The sequence below is a fragment of the Dasypus novemcinctus genome, chromosome 22 (genome assembly GCF_030445035.2).
Source record: "Dasypus novemcinctus isolate mDasNov1 chromosome 22, mDasNov1.1.hap2, whole genome shotgun sequence".
Lineage (NCBI taxonomy): Eukaryota > Metazoa > Chordata > Mammalia > Cingulata > Dasypodidae > Dasypus > Dasypus novemcinctus.
In genome coordinates, this window is record NC_080694.1 from 67376176 (window position 1) to 67394908 (window position 18733).

The 18733-nt window shown below is 50.0% G+C and overlaps 1 pseudogene; it reads left to right on the forward strand.

Moving 5' to 3' along the window:
* LOC139437353 (protein RUFY3 pseudogene) overlaps positions 1-18733 on the forward strand; it is a 196255-nt pseudogene that overhangs the window by 124791 nt on the left and 52731 nt on the right.

Below are 18733 nucleotides of genomic sequence, written 5' to 3' on the forward strand. Positions count from 1 at the left end.
CTTCCGTTAAACCGGAAGTGCCCCTAATGCCATCTTGTCCGCTGCCGGATGTAGCTGCTCCGCCATCTTGGCCAGCGCCCGGAAGGGTCCCGCCGCCATTTTGTTATCACCCGGAAGCCGCTAAGCCACCATTTTCTCACCCGTGTTCCGCTTATCCCTTGCCACCGCCGTACGGCAATAGCCCTTCACCTGCCTTGGTTGCTCAATCGGTCCCCGATGCCACATCTTCTCAAACCCCTCAGCTGTATCCACTGAATCCGCAGCCCATGCCGCAGCGACCCCAAACTTGGTTACCCTTTACAGCGGAAGAGGTCAGAACCCTCCGCAAAGCTGTGAAGGAAGACGGGATTGGCAGCCCCTATGCGCAGCAACTCCTTGAGGAGTTGGGGACCCAACTCGTTCTCCCATATGACTGGATTGCACTAGCCCATGCCGTCCTGACGCCGGGTCAATTTATTGAATGGTGCGCCCATTATCAAGTGGCTGTTGACTGGCAAATCGTGGAGAATGCTCAAGCTGGCGTCCTCGATCCCTCCGATGCATACACAGGGACCAATAATTATGCAGACCCTCGTTCTTATCTCCAAATTGACCCAGGGTTTTGACACCGGGTAAAAGTCCTCGTCCAGCGGTCTTTCTCTCTAGTCTCCACCAAGCAGCCCACCAAACTTGTGCAACTGCTTCAAGACTCTAATGAGACTTTCCCAGCATTTGTCGCCCGCGTCCTTGAAGCTTGTCAGCGAAAAATTTCTAGCGAGGATGCCCAGTTTGCGCTGGCCAAAGAACTTATCATAGACAGGTGCCTTGCGCCGTTCCAGGCCGTAGTCCTTCCCATACGTGACAAAGCTCTGCACGAGTGGGTCCTTGCTTGCCGTGACGTCAACCCACAAGTCAAGACACTCACCGCTGCCTTTGCCTCTGCCATGGCTGTTTCATCCGCCCCCACTCCTGTCTGCTTTCGGTGCGGCCAGCCTGGCCACTTCGTCCGCGAGTGCTCCCAGCCAGGCCCAATGCCTCACTCAGCGTAGAAGGGCCAAGGGGCCCTTCTACGCCGTGTCCGCGTTGTGGAAAAGGATATCACTGGGCCCGCGACTGCCGTTCTGCCCAAGGTTCCCAGCAGCCTTTAAACTCCCAGCGGGGCAGGCCTCAGCCCCACCCTCAAGAGGCCCTCCGAAAAATTCCCAAGCCATAATGTGGACAATGCCCATCACGCACGGCCAGAGACCCTCATTAGAGCTCAAGATTGATGGGCAATGGCTCGATGGGCTCCTGGATTCTGGCGCTGAAGTCTCCTGTGTTCCCTTCGAGGTCGCTGCGTTCAATCACTGGCCCCTAGAAACCGGTCCTCAAGTCATCGGCGCCACGGGAGCCACTACCTCCTGGAAAACATCCCAGCCTCTGCATTGGAGCGACCGAGAAGGCCATGAAGGCCAAATTCGCCCACTCGTCCTTTCGTCTGTCCAGACCATCTTGTGGGGGAGAGACGTCCTCAGCCAGCTAAAGGCCAGAATCACCACAGAAGCCTTCTCAGCTGCGCTGCCCCCCCCCTTCTAGGGGCCACTGCTCCCATCTCAAAACCTGACCCTATCCCTCTGGAATGGGACACAGAGGAGCCCATCTGGGTCGAGCAGTGGCCCTTGCCAGCTCACAAATTGCAGGCTCTCTCTGCTCTCGTCGAAGAGCAACTGCAAGCAAGACATATAGAGCCATCCACCAGTCCCTACAACTCTCCAGTCTTCATTATCAGCAAAAAGAACACCGGCAAATACCGCCTTCTCCACGACCTCCGCGAAATCAATAAGCATATTAAGCCAATGGGGTCACCTCAACCAGGATGCCCGCACCCCACTGCAGTCCCCCAGCATTTTCATGCAGCAACCATTGACATCAAGGACTGCTTTTTCTCTATTCCTCTTCACCCCCGGGACTGTCCGCGATTTGCGTTCACAGTTCCACGCACCAACAACCAAGGCGCAGCGCTGCGATTTCAGTGGCGAGTGCTACCTCAAGGCATGCGCAACAGCCCGACCATGTGCCAACTGTATGTCAACCATGCTATTGAGCCGCTGCGCTCCAGATATGATCCGGAGCATACGTACATCCTCCACTATATGGATGATCTCCTCTTAGCAGCGAGTTCCAGCACGCTCCTCAATGACCTGCTCTCAGCAGTGATGATAAACCTTTCCAGCCTCGGACTTACCGTGCAGTCGGATAAGATAAACCTCCATCCTCCTTTTCAATTCTTGGGCTTTCATTTTCATCAGTTCATCCAACCCACAAGCCCAAAGATCCACCTTTCTCACAAGATGACGCTCACTGAGCTCCAACAACTCTGTGGGCAAATCAATTGGCTTCGCTCGGCGCTCCCCATCACAACAGCGCAAATGCAGCCCCTCTTCGAGCTCTTGCAAACCAAGGATAGCCCACCAACTGCAGTCACTCACAGCATCACCATTACCCCCGCTGCCCGAGAAGCCGTCCAACAGGTCAGCGCCGCTCTGCAGCAATGCCGCCTAGAGCGGTTCTCCCCTGACCTTCCAATTTTGGCTTTAATTCTGCTGACGCCGGTCACTCCCACGGGTCTCTTATGGCAAGATGGCCCCCTCCTCTTTCTTCATACGTCAAAAAGCAAGCTCCCAAGAATCTGCCCTTTCATAAGGGCCTGGATCGCGCTAGCCACTGACTTAGTACTTCTTTCCATACAGACGTATGGTATCCCGCCACACACCATTGTCTGGCCTTTAGATGCCAAAGAAGTTACCTCCCTCATCATAAACAATGCCCAAATGCAGAGCCTGGTAGAGCTCTTTCGTGGCTCCTTTGACAACCACTATCCTCATCACCGATTGCTGCAAGGAATGTCCCAATTGGCATTTTCTAACCCGTTCCGGCCATTGCCCGCACGGAACCCAATCCCTTCAGCCATCACTGCCTTCACAGATGCCTCAAAAACAGCGTTCGCTGCCATCATATACACTCCTGGGAATCCTGAGCCACGGCAGCTGCTGTTCGCAAACGACTTTTCTGTTCAAGTGGGCGAGCTTCTAGCTGTCGCTGCAGTCCTCAATCTCCACCCAGACCAGCCTCTCAACATTTTTACTGACAGCCTGTACACTCTTCAGGTGTGTCGCAGCCTCCCGCTTGCCACTTTCCTACCAAGTGACTCAAACATCGATCGGGCGCTCGCCTTCGTGCAGCAGCTGCTTGAAGAACGGCAGCAGCCCTGGTTCATTGCTCACATTAGAAGCCACTCTGGCCTACCAGGGCCTCTAGCTCAAGGAAATAACCTTGCTGACGCTTCAGTGTCCACCCACCGGATAAACCCAGTCACTCTTCATGAAAACTCTGCCGACGGGCCGCGGCTTGGAGACTTTGTTAATCAAGCCAAGCTCCTGCATTCTCAATTCCACTTCTCTGCGCAATCTATCCGGAAGCTCTTCCCAGACCTACCCATTGAAACTTGCAAACACCTTGTACGCGCATGTCGGACTTGCGCGCCATTGTTACCACTTGGGCCTTTGCAGCCTCAGGGTGCTAACCCCCGCAGCCTCCGCCCGAACTCAAGGTGGCAATTAGATGTCACTCATGTCAGTGCATTTGGCCACCTCAAATATCTTCATGTGGCAATTGACACCTTTTCGCACCTGTGTTATGCAGTTCCTCTCACAGGAGAAAGTGCTAAACATTGCATCAAAGCACTTCGCCAGGCTATTTTGTTCATGGGAATTCCATGGGACCTCAAAACAGACAACGGTCCTGCTTATCGCAGCACCGCCTTCGCCAGCTTCGTGCAGATGTATCACATCACACATCATTTTGGCATTCCATACAATCCACAGGGGCAAGGAATCATCGAGCGCACTCACCGACAGCTCAAGCTACTCATTCAGAAGGAATCAGCCTCGTCCCCCCACAAGGCCCCGGCTGACGTCGTGACTGCCTGCCTCATCCATCACAATCTTTTAACCTTCGATGACAATGGACTCTCCCCTACCCACAAGCATTGGGGACCCATGTGGCAGCCCTCACAAGTTCCCCTTGTCCATTGGAAAGACCCTGCCACAAACCATTGGCAAGATCCAGCTCCCCTCCTAGCACAGGGGAGGGGCTTTGCTTGCGTCTTTCCAGATTCTGAACCGCAGCCACTCTGGGTTCCTGGGCGCTGCATCCGGCCTGCCACTGACCCACTAGTTCCACCGAATGATCAGCACCCTATGCCTTCGGTGAGAGATAATATCGACAGTGGGTATGGCCCAGATGTCGCCCCGTTCACCCGGATCCAGCACCAGCCATCATCGAGAAACGCCCCCCCTTAAAAACGTTACTAACCCCTACCCCGCTCTCTTTACCCCCCTCATGCTGCCAGCTCGCCACGCATGGAGAGCAAGGAATTTTCTCTTCTTTTGTCTCCACAGATGCCTCGCCACCGGATGATGCCCCCGTGCTGCCTCGCAACCATCCTCATCGTTCTGGCCTCCTTCGCTCTCCCAGCTGCTGCCAACCTGAGTCATCAGCCCTTCAAGTGGACCCTTTCCCTCTTAAACTGCAAGAGCTGCCACGAACAAAAAAGGCTCCTCGCCTCAAACGTAACCGCCTCCGCCCCCTCTTTCACAACTGATGTCGTCAATCTCACTGGACTCATAAACCATCCGTCCTATAATTTGGGGGCAGGCGGAGTCACTGCCACAGGTTTCTACATGTGCCCATCCTCTGCCAGAGGATGCCATGACCCAACGCATTACTACTGTCCTTCCTGGGGGTGCGAAACCATTGCCCACGGATGGTCCGGCGCCCCCAACAAAGACCCATACCTCACTCTCCAGCGTAATGCTACTCGATGGAACACCATCACACTCACAGTTAAAGACCCCAACTCCGACCTCTGGTTACAGGGCCGCATGTGGGGAGCCCGCCTGTATGCAGTAGGCCACGATTACGGTGCCATTATCACTATAAAAAAAGAGCCAATTCCCTCACGTTCCACCCCAGTGGGCCCAAACCAGATTCTCAGTCCTCCACAGGCATGGCCTCCCTCTCCGCCCCGCTCCACCTCGCCCTCTCCCAACAACTCCACCGCAACTGCCCTCCCTACATCCCGCAGCCCCAAGCCTCGCTTGCCCCCTGGTCAGTACTCCAGCCCTCTCATCAACCTAATTAAGGCCTCGTACACCTCCCTAAACTCTTCCCACCCCAACCTCACCAAGAGTTGTTGGCTCTGCCTCTCTCCCTCCCTTCCTATCTATGAGCCTGTCGCCGTTAACTTCACGTTCAGCGAATCTACTTCGGCCGCCCTGGCCAAGTGCTCATGGAGCACTTCCTCTGTTCCCCTAACCTTCCAATCTGTTTCCTCCACAGGACGCTGTGTTCATTCTCGTCTAGGTTCCCACCCCTCCCTTAGTGCTTGCTCTAACTACTCCTCTCCCAGCGCTTCCGCCAAATTTTTAATCCCCCATAACACCTCCCAATGACTTTGTACCTCCACGGGATTAACCCCCTGCCTCAACGTCGCCACCCTCAACGCCACTAATGAAACCTGTCTGCTTATTCTCCTCACTCCACGAGTCCTTTTTCATGAAGACGACGACTTCTTTCTCTCCCTCCACGCCCAACACCTCTCCTCCCACATTCAAAAAAGGGAGCCTGTCACTGCTGTTCTTACTGTCGCCACCCTTTTAGGTCTCGCTGGAGCAGGCACAGGGATCACCGCCCTTGCTACACAATCCGCCTCTCTTTCCTCCCTCCGACAGGCAGTCGATCAAGATATTACCTATCTCCAAGAGGCTGTTGAGCATCTAAAAAACTCCCTTAGCTCTCTCTCTGAGGTTGTCCTCCAGAACCGCCGCGGCCTTGACCTCCTCCTGCTCAAAGAGGGGGGCCTCTGCGCCGCCCTTGGAGAAGAGTGTTGTGTATACGCCGACACCACCAGCCTCGCAGAAAATAGCCTACAAAAGGTCCGCGAAGGCCTGGAACGACGCCAAAGAGAACGTGACAACTACTCCTCTACATTCTTCCACTCTCTCCTCCCATACCTGCTCCCATTCCTAGGCCCCCTTATCATTATCCTTCTAGCCCTCACTGTGGGCCCCTGGGCCATCAAAAGGATAGTCCACCTTGCCAAAGACCAGGCCAATGCAGTGTTCAGCTCTTTTGTACAAGTCCACTACCAACGCCTCGCCACCACTGAGTCCCCCCCCAGCCATCCACCTCGCCCCTTCCGCCCTCGCCACCTGCTCCGGACCGCATGCCTATAGCTTCTTGTCTTCCTCCCCTCACCTCTCCCCAACTATTCCTCCCCCGCGGGCGGGGGGTTTGAGGACATCACGGGCCCGTTTCGCTGGCAAGGCTCGGCGCGCGCCAGGCGCCGGCGTGCGCCGACCCTAATGGCGGACACATGCGTCCTGGCCAGATGCTATGTTGTCCGCTCACGGCCGGCCGGCCCTCGTGGTCTCCCCCCGCCCCTCGTCTCACCCCAGTACCCATCCCTATGACCTCCTTTTCCTCCTCTTCCTCATAATCCTTGTCTCTTGTTGCTACGCACACCGAGTCACTTACACCCACCGTGCGCACCAAAACCTGTTGCTTCTATTTCTTTTTAAAACAAAAGGAGCAATTGTTACCGCCTTTCTCCACCCCTCCTCCCCTTCCAGCCTTCGCCGTCCTTCCCGCCAGTCCCGCCCATATTGCCAACCTACAATCTGCCCTCTTCCCCAGTAACTGCTTACCTCAGGTCGATCCATCAGCTTTAGCTTATCCACAGCCGCCCAGTAGATAACCCTCCCTTCATCACACTCCTCCCTCTACCCAACCCTATATAACTAAGTGTACTTCCGCAATCAAGCAGACCTGTTCTTGCGCTCAAGCGGTCTCCGTGGTTTTTCCTCAACCGCGCGTCCCCCACGCCTGGAGATCCGGTGCTCCCTCTCGGGGCACCCCCCGCCGGAGGATCGGCAGGAGCAAGCCCCCCCAACTGAGGCCTGAGTGAAGTTGAAACCCTCCCGCTCAGCGACAACCTCCTACAACTTGCCATATGCATTCAAGTCCTGTCCTGCATCTGTTCATTCTGATTTTATGAAAACCAGCCATCTTATTTTAGGACAAAACACCCCTTTTTTGAACAACTTATTAAATTTCAGTAAGTACTGCCACAGACTTTTTACCTTCTTTAATATTCATTTAAGTTTTACATCCTTCATTTTATCCTGTGAAGAAAAATAAACTATTCATTTCAAATTAGGCAAGAACTATTCTTTATGAAGAGACTTATAGTAATTTTGTTAATCAAGACTTACCATTTTTATCATTGAGGAGATCTTATTAACATTTAAACTTATGTGTTATTATAAGTGCTTATTTAAATTTTGGCCATTTGAATAGAGCTCTTTTAGAAATTTTATTTATTAATTTATTTTACCATCTGGAGGTATCAAAATATACACTAACATTGAACAGACATGCAAAAACATTACAACACACCAACAGAAACATAAAGTTTACAATTTGACTCTTAATTCTTACTTTTCTGGTAGAGCTGTTTTTTAAGCTCTCCATCATTTCACATCTTAGATTTTACTGCTTTTAAGATTTCTTTTGGAATCCATGTTGCCTGTAATATGCCAGCTTGTTCTTAGAAATGTTTTTATTAGTAATCAGCAACCAGTTAGAATAACTTGAGCAGCATAAATGCAGCTAAGCTTTTATTTATAAGTTTAGACAGACAGTTAACACACATCTTTTGGATTACTACTCTTTAAGACTATACTAAGACTTGAAGTTTAGGAGTAAGCTATTAATTTAAAACCAAAAATTCCTTTTAACTCCTTGATAAAAATTTTATACTAATTTTATTAATTTGGCTAAATAGGCCCAATCAGAATCAGTATGGAAAGAAAACAGAACACCAATGTTGCCATATTTTCCTCCTATTCCAGCAGCTTAATTCTATTAGCCCCCACTAGCCCACAGCCACATTATCATGTAGGCAGCAAAGGGGGGTTTGCACAGTTGCTGCCAGAGTATTTTCTTTATCTTAGTCAACACTTCAACAGAGAATTTTCTTACAAGCATGATTTCACTAACAAAGGCCTTATTTAGCACTTTTGCCTGCACAGGACATTGTATTTGTGACTTAACCTTTCCTTGCACAAGTGGCTCCACATCATTTCCCTCCGTTCTAACCTGCAAGATGCCCTGTTGTAAAGCTGACAACTTCAGCTGAGTGTCTCCAGGTATGGGAGGGGGAAGAGGTGTCAGCAGAGGGAAAAGTGACTTTCTAAAGTCAATTAATGAAGGAGCTAAAGGCAAAACTTTAGATTTAGTATCAAAATAGATTTTTTTAAAATTTTTATTCATTTTGTAAAAATATTACATTCAAAAAATATGAGGTCTCATTCAACCCCACCACCCCCACCCCACCACTCCCCCACCCCCCCTCAGCAACACTCACTCCCATCATCATGACACATCCATTGCATTTGGTAAGTACATCTCTGGGCATCTCTGCACCTCATGGTCAATGGTCCACATCATAGCCCATACTCTCCCACGTTCCATCCAGTGGGCCCTGGGAGGATTTACAATGTCCGGTGATTGCCCCTGAAGCACCATCCAGGGCAACTCTGTCCAAGTGGGCCAAATAGTAAGAGGGAGCAAAACACCTTGTACATGTAATTTCTTAACTCTTTTTTCTACTCTTTCCTAATTTCCTAATTCTAAACTTCCTATTGCTGGGACTATGAGCAATATTTTCTTATAATCTGTAAGAGTTCTAAAATAGGCCTCAGGTCCTCTTGCCTTGAGGAGTTGTTTTAGGAGACAGACATATTCTCTCCATTTCCCATCATAAACCTGCTAAAATGCCTGAGAATGTCCTTACTCACGGAGGACTTGGAAGGCCTTCTAAACCACTCAGGGTTCTGCACCATGACAACACCTTTAGTTTTACTTAAAGTGATTCTCCTTCCCCTCAAGTCCCTGTTTGGACCCCAGTTGCTGAGACCAGCTCAGCAACAGTTTTGCACAAAGGGAAGGCAGTGCACAACTGAAGAAATAAAAGGACAGAAAGACACAAGAGAGAAAATAAAGATGGGACTAGGGGACTCAACAGCTTCTGGAACTGAGAGCCTTGACCCTAGTTTCCACATCATGTTTATTAGAAATTACAAAGCTGTAGTTATCTATGTTTATTTTCAAGGCTGTAGCACCAGCAATGCTAGGGAGCAGGCCATAACAAAGTTCAAACATCTTCACATGCAAATACTTTTCGTGCTGACCAGACAGTGTTCCATCTAGTCAAGGTCCATGTTTCTAAACCCACACTTGTTATCTGCATTATGGATAAGTTTCAACTTCAAGCCAGGTTCCCACATTCAAATTCAAGCTATTTTCCCACATACAAGCATCAATATCAAGGATCTGGCATAATCGTTTGTCTTCCTTCACTAGGCACTGCCCATGCACTTGGGGGATTCATGCCACTCAGAGTATGTAGCAGGATTGCCTAGGATGGGAATTTACTATTCTTTGATTTCTGTGTGGGTCTCAAACAAGTGAGCAAATGCCTCATGAACACTTGAACATAATCACATGCTATAGAGGCATGCCCCATGTGCACCCCTCCTGTCACATCCTCCATCATCAACAACCCACTAAAGTGATCCTCCCCTGCCACAATTGTGACTCCCAGGAACTACCTCTGTGGCATGGAAAGTTGGTCCACTAGAAGTGACAACACTGATTCCCATCAATGGGAATATGATGGACTGTTAAGTGGATGGAGTTGGGAAAACTGGCTCATGGTATAGAGAAAAGTGAAGTTGGTTTGCTTAGCACACTAGATGAATTAGGTACTTTGTGAATGGAAAAATTATAAAACTAATGGAAAATACACACACATATGGACATATTTATGATCTGAAGGTGGTAAAAAAAACCTTTAAAAAAGACCCTAAAAACCTAGCCAATTTGCATACAGGGCAACACGCATTGCAGTGATGGAAGGCAAAACATCACAAACAAAGCTTTTGCATTTTTAAATTTTTTGATACCCCAATTTATTTTTACCTTAATTTTTCTAAATTAATATATATTCTATATCTAACCTTTAAACTCATCACTATATTCCCTTTTACTCTTAATAGACCCTGGCAATATATTGGGCTTCATTTTTGAAGAAGTTTTGGATCACAGAGAGGTTCAACAATGGCAGCGGAGGAATACTGGTGTGGGATATTATTGACAGGGGACACATGGTTGGCAGGGAGTTCTCCAGGGCATATATCCAGGGTACATAAAAATGTTTGGATATTTTCATAGTGGTTACAATCAAAAACAACAACTGAGTGAGTGCTGAGTTCCTAGCCAGGGGAGCTCTATCACATTCCCTAAAGGAACAGCAACAATCCCCCAAGTGCAATGGCAAAGACCAAAAAAGAAGAAAGGTCCAACAATGAGCCCTTGATACTAATGACTATGCTTGTGAGCCTGTGCATCTGAAATAAGAACAAGGCCTAGAGCTGCAGGGTGCCTAAGAGTTACCTCCTGAGAGCCTCTGTGTTGCTCAAATGCGGCCAGTCTTGAAGCCAAACTCAGTATGTAAATGCATTGCCTCCCTCCCCCACCTCTGGCATGGGACATGACTCCCAGGGATGAGCCTCCCTGGTGCTGAGGGATTACTACCAAGAACCGGTTGATGATGTAACTAGAAAATGACCTTGAATAAAAGGGTCAACTCAGACCAGCAGAATATCTCAGTCTACATATAATAACAGGAGTTAAAAATGCTTTTTGACCTGAATGAAAGGGGGAAATGGAAAGGACAAATGATTTTATATGGCTATGAGTCTCCAAAAAGAGCTGGGAGGTTATTACAGGGGTCACCCTTATGCACACCTCAGCAGAGTCCCAGAGACAGATAAAGTAGATACAACCTCAGGTATTGGTTCTTCTGAGGGCTACAGAGACCCACAAGTTCTATGGTCATGACAGATGGAGTTCAGTGCCATGTCATTTGGCCCTACTTTGGAGTTTGTGTTTCTGTGTGATGGAGCTGGACTCAGATGTGATCTTTGTTCACAAGCCTCTCCTGTTACTTTTACCAGACCTATAGTTGGCACTGGAGTTTAGTGTATATCCAGGGGACCTGAATCTCTGGACTGACCATGTGATAGCCAGGCCCTGAGCCTCAACAGACTTGCAACTCCTATACTCTGGTTTATTGGACTTACCCCACTCAGCTAACATGGAGGGGAGGAAGGTCAACCACCACACCAGGGAGGCAAGAATGCCTACAACTGAAAGCAGGAGAAATGTACCCAGCATCCATATGGAGTCTAAGTCCCATGTGGAGTGGACACAACCATTCTAAGGTCCGCAGGATGGAGGAATAGAGTATGGATTAGAGTGGACTTACTGATATTCTATTCATGAACTATTATGATTAGTAATCAAAGAAACTGTGGCATTATTGTGGAGAAAGTGGCCATGGTGGTTGCTGGGGATAGGGAGTGGGAGGAAGAGATGTGATGTGGGGGCATTTTCGGGACTTGGAGTTTTCCTGGGTGGTGCTGTGGGGACAGTTACTGGACATTGTATGTCCTCCCGTGGCCCACTGGGTGGACTGTGGGAGAGTGTGGGCTATGATGTGGACCATTGACCGTGAGGTGCAGCGGTGCTCAGAGATGTATTCACCAAATGCAATGAAAGTCTCACATGATGGAGGAGGTTTTTGTTATGGGGGGAGGAATGGGAGGAGAGAGGTGGGGGGGGTATATGGGGACCTCATATTTTTTAATGTAACATTTTAAAAAATTTAAAAATATTAAAATAAATAAATAAAGACAAAAAAAGCACAGACCATAAGGTAAAAATTTGATAAAATTTCATCACCAAATTCAAGAATTTTCTCATGAAGAGCACCATAGTCCAAGATAATGAATGATATTTTCAAGTCTAAAAGGATTAATATCTAGAATATACAATAAATTCCTGCAAACCAACAAAAGACTGGAAATTGAAAATGGGCAAAGTGTATAAATTCCAGGAGAGATGTTCAACAGTTATCAGATTTTTTTTAAAGTAGCAAGTATTAGCCCTAGGCAGGTGTCCATTCTGAGACCAGGTGTGAATGTGGTGGGCGTGTGCTGTGGGACACTCCTCAGCAGTGAGGAGCCCTGGTGGAGTGTATATGCAACGTGGCGTCTAATATCACGGTACTGGGCTATGGTAAAATAGAAGCAGAAGGACAAATACTGCTCTGTTTCTACAGTTGAGGGTCCCTGTGTCCAAGCACATATGGAAAACTTTAGGGAATAGCTGCCTAAGGGGCCAGGAAGAATGGGAATAAGAATCGTGGAGCAAAGAAAATTAAAATAAGACCAATGACAGCTGTGTGCCAAAAACCGAGGCTTATGAGTGAGGAAACTCCCTACACTGAAGTCCAAAGAAAGGAAAGCCCTGAGGATGGGAGGGCAGGAAAGGACGAGCAAGGCCAGCAGCCCATGCATGGATGAGAGCTTGGGCCTCCATGGAGCAGAGCAAGTGGACAGACAGATTGCGCCTGCCAGGCTCTAGTTCCCAACATCCCGCCCACTGGGCCACTCCCTCAGCTCCATACGGTATACTCTGACCCCTTCCTGGTCCTTGCACTGACCCCTCTCTCCTGGGACACCTGGAGGTGCAGCTGCCCCTCACGTCTGGCAGCCTGGCTGTCTCTTCTGGAGCCTCCCTTGGCTGCTGTCCAGGGGTGGACAGAACCTAACACTCAGGAACGAGCGCCCTTCTCAGGGGTCAGGATAATGTAGAGTGCACTAAGGTTCTTGCAGGGAAGACAGGAAGGCTTTGCATCACCAACATTGCCAGTAGACCTCTGTGGACCATCCAATGGCCACCAGTGGAGTCTCCCCTCTGCTTTCCTCCAAGCAGCACCCAGGCCTCACCCTGACTCTTCGTGACACCCCACCCTTAGGCACTAAGTTTCACTTTCCTTCCTCTTATTTTTTTAGGTACTGGAGCTGGGGGTTGAACCCATGGACCCCATATGTGGGGCAAAGCTGGCACCCAACCACTGAGCCATGTTAGCTCCCCTGAATTGTTTTTTTTCATTAGTTTTGCTTATTGTTGTTTTTAGGAGGCATCGGGAACCAATCCTGGGAACTTCCACCCGGGAAGCAGGCGCTCAACCACTTGAACCACATTTGTTCCTCCTCTGTCCTTTCTCATGCAGGACAATCCTTTGGCTCAGCATCTCCAAATGTACCATCCACACCCCTCAGGGAACTGGACAGAGTAGACACATGATAGACGTGCAGATGCAGCATGAGTGTTTGCTCATTTGTTCCACTCCACACCCACCCAGGAAAACTCTGCCTGCTTACAACCCTAGTTCAAAACGTTGTAAGTGAAGCAGAGCCCGTGGGGATGTGAGTGAGGAAGATCTGAATGTGGTGGGAGGGCCTGGGACTGATGCCAGGGCTGGGACCTGCGGACTCTACTTCCAGCAGCCACAGACCAGCTGGACAACTGGCCAGACAAATCCATTTAACCATGTGCCGGTTTTCTCAGCTGCAGAATGAGAAAAACAAACTTAGTCCTATGTATTTCACAGATTTGTTACAAAGTTCAAATGAAGCTGTGTCATTTTCAGACTTTAAATCTATAGACTTCTGTAATGTTGGACAATCACCACGAGCATGTGTAGGTCACAAAAGAATAATTACGGTATAATCTCATTTGTGTAAAAAATAATAATAAAGCCCCACACTTGAATACAAAAAGATATGCAAAAATTTGAAACCAGTAGTTGTCTATGTGGAGTGAAAAGGGAAGTGTGGTGGAGAGGGTTTTGTCACCTCTGAAAATGCTGGCATTTTTACCCCTGAGCACATGCTACTTTATGACAAACACAAGGCAGCCCTCCTGCTCCTCCACCTGGTGGGACCACCAGACCCCTTGGTTTCCCTCTGGTGCAGACACGGTGGTTCCGCCCACCTCACTGGAGGACAGAAGAGCCTCTGGCTTCTTTACAGCAAGGCCCCCTCTTGCCAGCAGGTCACTCGGGTGATTGCTCAGGTCACAGCCATTCACAGTACAGTTTTGTAAGGAAGCTCACGTGGACGAGGGCTTGGCTGCCTTGACCCCGGGCTTCAGGAGTGGAGCTCCACAGCCAAGACGAGAAGAGGCTTCTCTGCGGGGACCTGGGCTGCAGGTGAAGGCAGGTTTCTTTAGGGGCTGGGTGGGAGGGTGAGAGTGTGAGGATCTGCCTTGAAAGGAGAGAGAGCTAGAGTCATAAGGGCAGGGGAGGGAGCCGTCACCCCAATGTGATTCACAAGGTGCTTTATCAAGGAGTTTTAGCAGCAGCCTGCTCCTGTGTCCAGATAGTAACAGGAATAATAAACATTTAGGAGGCAGCCAGGCCTGAGGAAAAGCCTCATTTCACAGGACGATGGGCTCTGGTGCTTGCTCCACTGTCATCAGGGAAGTCCTGGTCACAATGATGGGCTTACCCCACAGCTGCCCCCCAATTGTCCCCACAGAGCCACTAGCCCAAGCCTTTCACTCCACACGTGACATGCACAAAGTCTGGTCACTCACTTTATTAGGACACTCTCTGTGGCCCTAGAGAAGTGACCTGGAGGAATCAGATCAGAGGGGACCTGAGTCCAGCAGGGGAGGAGACCCAAGTCCCACTCGGTGACGCAGCCCCAGTGGACGTCGAGAGGAAGCAGCCTCTGCTGTAAACTTAGTGCCAGTACGAGAGACCTATTTTCCCATGTCGATTATTTGAGGAGTTTTTATTTTAGATTTTCCCCCTAAAACTGGCTGGCGCCCGGCTGTGCTGTGCCCTAGGCCAGCCAAGCCTGCCCCTGCTTCTCCACTGGAGGAGCAGACAAGGCGGAGCACGTGGCAGGATAAAATCAATTCAAAACCACAGGCTGCCTTGCCTGCGCGGCAGCCCCCTCCCCTGAACCCCAGGGCCGGTGCCGAGGCTCGCTGCGCCCCAGCCTTTCAGGTACCAGGAACCTTCCTTCCCCAGGCAAGGAAGAAAAGGCTTGGCCGAGAAAGACGCCGCCAAGGAGATTGGCGACCACGTCTGGGGATCCAGGAGGGTCGCCAGTCTAAGGCCAGGCGGCGCCCACCAGGCGGGACCGCGCTCAGCGCTGCGCCCCCCGCCCCGCCCCGCCAGGTCTGGCCCCGCCCTCCCCAGCGCTCGTCCGCAGCCCGCGACCCCTCGGCGCCTCGCAGGTCGCTCCCATCGATTTCAGCCCCTGCCCCTGCCCCACCGCCTCCTTCGGGCCGCACCTCCACCTGCAGGGGGACCCCCGAGGGAGGCCCTCACTGCTCAGGGGGCTGTGGGGCAGGCACCGCTTCAGCCCAGCGCCCCTCCCTGATGGCCTGTCCTCGGCCAGGGCCAGACTCGGGCTGCTCTGCGGGTCCAGGGAGCCCCCAGGGCAGGGGTCCTTAACCAGGGTCCGTGACCTGAATTGAAATTCAAAAACACATTCTTCTCGTGGGGACGTGCTGGTGGGGTGAGATGTATTTATTAAATACACACAGTGTAGTGTGGACTTAGAGGGAGGTCCGTGGTTTTCACCTGACTGGCAGAGGGAAGGGGTCTGTGGACATTAAGAAACATTAAGAGCCCTGCTCAAGGGGGAAGAGAGCGGCTTGGGGAGCGCTGGCAGCACGTAAAATGCGGAGAGCAGTGAGGGCCATACGGCAGGTGAGGCCTTGGAGCAGGTGAGGGCCCGCGTGGGGGAAGACGCCTGCCCTTGGCCCGGCCCCCTCGGCTCAGTTTCCCCGTCTGTTTCTCCAGGACAGAGGACACCACTCTTCTCCTGACCGCCAGGTGGCGCTTCGACACCTTGCGTCTCAGTGTGGTGCAGGTTCCCAGCATTGCCCGGGAGCTTGTTAGAAATGAGCTTTGCAGCATGTAGATGCAGTGCATTCCCCCCAGCGTGGGACATGACACCCGGGGATGAGCCTCCCTGGCACCGAGGGATCACTACCACATATCAGCTGAAGAGGCAACTAGAAAAGGACCTTGAATTAAAGGTTCAACACGGATCAGCAGAATATCCCTGTCTACATATAATAACATGACTTCAAAATGCTGTTTGACCTAATGTAAGGGGGAAATGGAAAGAAGAAATGAGAATATAAGGTTATGAGTCTCTAAAAAAGAGTCTGGAGGTTGTCAGAAGGAATCCCCTTATGCACAACTGAGCAGAGTCTGAGAGACAGATAAAGTAGATACAACCCCAGGTATTGGTTCTTTTGAGGGATAAAGAGACCCACGGGTCCTATGGTCATGGAAGATGGGGTTCACTGCCATGGCAGATGGCCCTTCTTTGGAGCTGGTGTTTCTGAATGATGGAATTGGACTCAGAGAGGATCTCTCTTCACAAGACTTGCATGCTACTTTAATGGAATTGTAGTTGGTGCTGGGGTTTTAGATATATTTAGGGGTTTTGAATCTCTGGACTGATAATATGACACCCAGGCCCAGAGCCTCAAAAGACTTCAGCTCCTACACTTTGATTTATTGGACTTACCCCATTCAGCTAACATCGAGTTGAAGAAGGTCAACCACCACATCATGGAGCCTAGAATGTCTACAACTGAAAGCAGGAGGAGTGCATCCAGTATCCATGTGGAATCTAAGCCCCCACTTGAAATAGATGTGCAATGGACACAACCAATCCAATGTCCACAGAGAAAATGTGGAATGGGTGTGGGAAGGGTAGCCATGGTGGCTGCTGGGTTTGGGGAATGGGAGGAAGAGATGAGATGTGGAGGCATTTTCGGGACGAGGAGATGTCCTGGGTGGTGCTTCACGGACAATTATGGGACATTGTAGATCTCCCCAGGGCCCACTGGATGGAACATGGGAGAGTGTGGGCTATGATGTGGACCATTGACTAGGGGTGCAGTGATGCTCAGAGATGTACTTACCAGGTGCAATGGATGTGTCACGATGATGGGAGAGAGTGTTGCGGTGGGGGGAGTGGGGGGTGGGGGCGGGGGGGTTGAATGGAACCTCATATTTTTTAATGTAATTTTTTAAAAATAAATAAATAATTTAAAAAAAAAAAAAGAAATGAGCTTTGGCGAAGCGGATTTGGCTCAACGGTTAGAGCGTCTGCCTACCTCATGTGGTGAGCTCACCCACGTGCAGTGCTGATGCACACAAGGGGAGCCCTGCCATGCAGGGGTGTCCCCTGTGTAGGGGAGCTCCTTGCGCAGGGAGTACGCCCTGCAAGGAGTGCACCCCGCAAGGAGAGCCACCCAGCGCAAAAACTTGCAGCCTGCTCAGGAATGGTGCCACACACACGGAGAGCTGACCCAGCAAGATGACGCAACAAAAAAAGAGAGACGGATTCTGGGTGCTGCTGACAAAAATATAAGCAGACACAGAAGAACTAACAGCGAAGGGACACAGAGAGCACACAACTGGGGAGGGGAAGGGGAGAGAAATAAATAAAATAAATAAACATTTTTTTAAAAAGAAATGAGCTTTACAGCCCACCCAGACCTCCAGAATCAGAACCTGCCTTTAACAAGCTCCCCAGGTGGTCCATCAGCACATCAAGGATTAACATAAGGGTCTCTGTCAGAATGAGATGAGGTAGGGGGAGCAGGGTCTAAATTATGAAGCAATTTATTTATTTATTTTTTCTTTTTAAATTAATTTTTTATTGACTTTGTAATAATGTTACATTAAAAATATATATGTGAGGTCCCATTCATCCCCACCCCCCCCACCCCCCCTCTCCCCCCCCCATCAGCACTCGTTTCCATCATCATGACACATCCATTGGATTTGGTAAGTACATCTTTGGGCACCTCTGCACCTTATAGACTATGGTCCACATCATGGCCCCCACTCTCCTCCATTCCATCCATTGGGCCCTATGAGGATTTACAATGTCCGGTGATTACCTCTGAGGCACCATCCAGGGCAGCTCCATGTCCCAAAGACGCCTCCACCTCTCGTCTCCTCCTGCCCTTCCCCATACCCATCGTCCACCATGTCCACTTTTCCCAATTCCATGCCACCTCTTCTATGTGGACATTGGATTGGTTGTGTCCATTGCACCTCTATGTCAAGAGGAGGCTCAGATTCCACATGGATGCTGGATGCAGTCCTCCCATTTTCAGTTGTAATCACTCTAGGCTCCATGGTGTGGTGATTGTCCTTCTTCAACTCCATCTTAGCTGAGTGTGGTAAGTCCAATAAATCAGATTGTAGGTGCTGGAGTCTGTTGAGGCTCAGGACCTGGCTATCACATTGTCGGTCCAGAGATTCAAATCCCCTAAATATATCTTAAACCCCAACGTTAACTGCACCTCCGGCACATTAGCATGAAAGACTTATGAAGGGAGATCCCATCTGAGTCCAGATTCATCACACATAAACACCATTTCCAAAGAGGGGCCATCTGCCCTGATAGTTAACCCCATCGGCCATGACCATAACTCTCATGGGTCTCTTTAGCCTTCAAAGGAACCATTATCTGGGGGTTGTATCTGCTTTATCTGTCTCTCTGACTCTGCTCAGTTGTGCATGAGGGCAATCCTTCTGCCAGCCTCCAGACTCTTTTTTAGAAACTCGTAGCCATATAAACTCATTTCTCCTTTCCATTTCCCCCTTACTTTAGGTCAAACAGCATTTTAAAGTCATGGTATTTTATGTAGACATGGATATTCTGCTGATCCGCATTGAACCTTCCGTATA